Source organism: Sinocyclocheilus grahami, unplaced genomic scaffold, assembly GCF_001515645.1.
Source record: "Sinocyclocheilus grahami isolate Dianchi unplaced genomic scaffold, SAMN03320097.WGS_v1.1 scaffold321.1, whole genome shotgun sequence".
NCBI classification, from domain to species: Eukaryota; Metazoa; Chordata; class Actinopteri; order Cypriniformes; family Cyprinidae; genus Sinocyclocheilus; species Sinocyclocheilus grahami.
In genome coordinates this window covers 1140191-1140521 of record NW_015505500.1, presented here as the reverse complement: position 1 = coordinate 1140521, position 331 = coordinate 1140191, and the positions used below count along the sequence as shown (strand labels likewise).

At 29.3% G+C, this 331-nt stretch overlaps 1 protein-coding gene across 1 annotated transcript in view; it reads right to left on the bottom strand.

Annotated features, from left to right (window-relative positions):
• Positions 1-331, bottom strand: part of cad (carbamoyl-phosphate synthetase 2, aspartate transcarbamylase, and dihydroorotase) — a 36316-nt gene that overhangs the window by 32763 nt on the left and 3222 nt on the right. The window lies entirely within an intron of this gene.

Sequence of the window (331 nt, the reverse complement as noted above, 5' to 3'; positions counted from 1 at the left end):
GTAAAAACTGCCAAGAACGCCCACAACAGATGTCTGTGCATACAAACTTATGAAAAATGAATTTGACAAGTCTTGACACCTCATATAAAACCGTATAATATTTTAGGGAGAAAAAAAAAACAGCACAAATAAATGAATGTTCACCTTTTATTTGTATTTAGTCTTCATACAAACAAAAAAAAGTGAAATCACGGTCAAATAAATTTAAAAGACTCTCAGGCTCACCTTAATAATATTAAAGGGGTCATATGATGCTATTTTAAAGATCATTATTTTGTGTATTTGGTGTAACAGAATATGTTGACATGCTTTAATGTTCAAAAAACACATT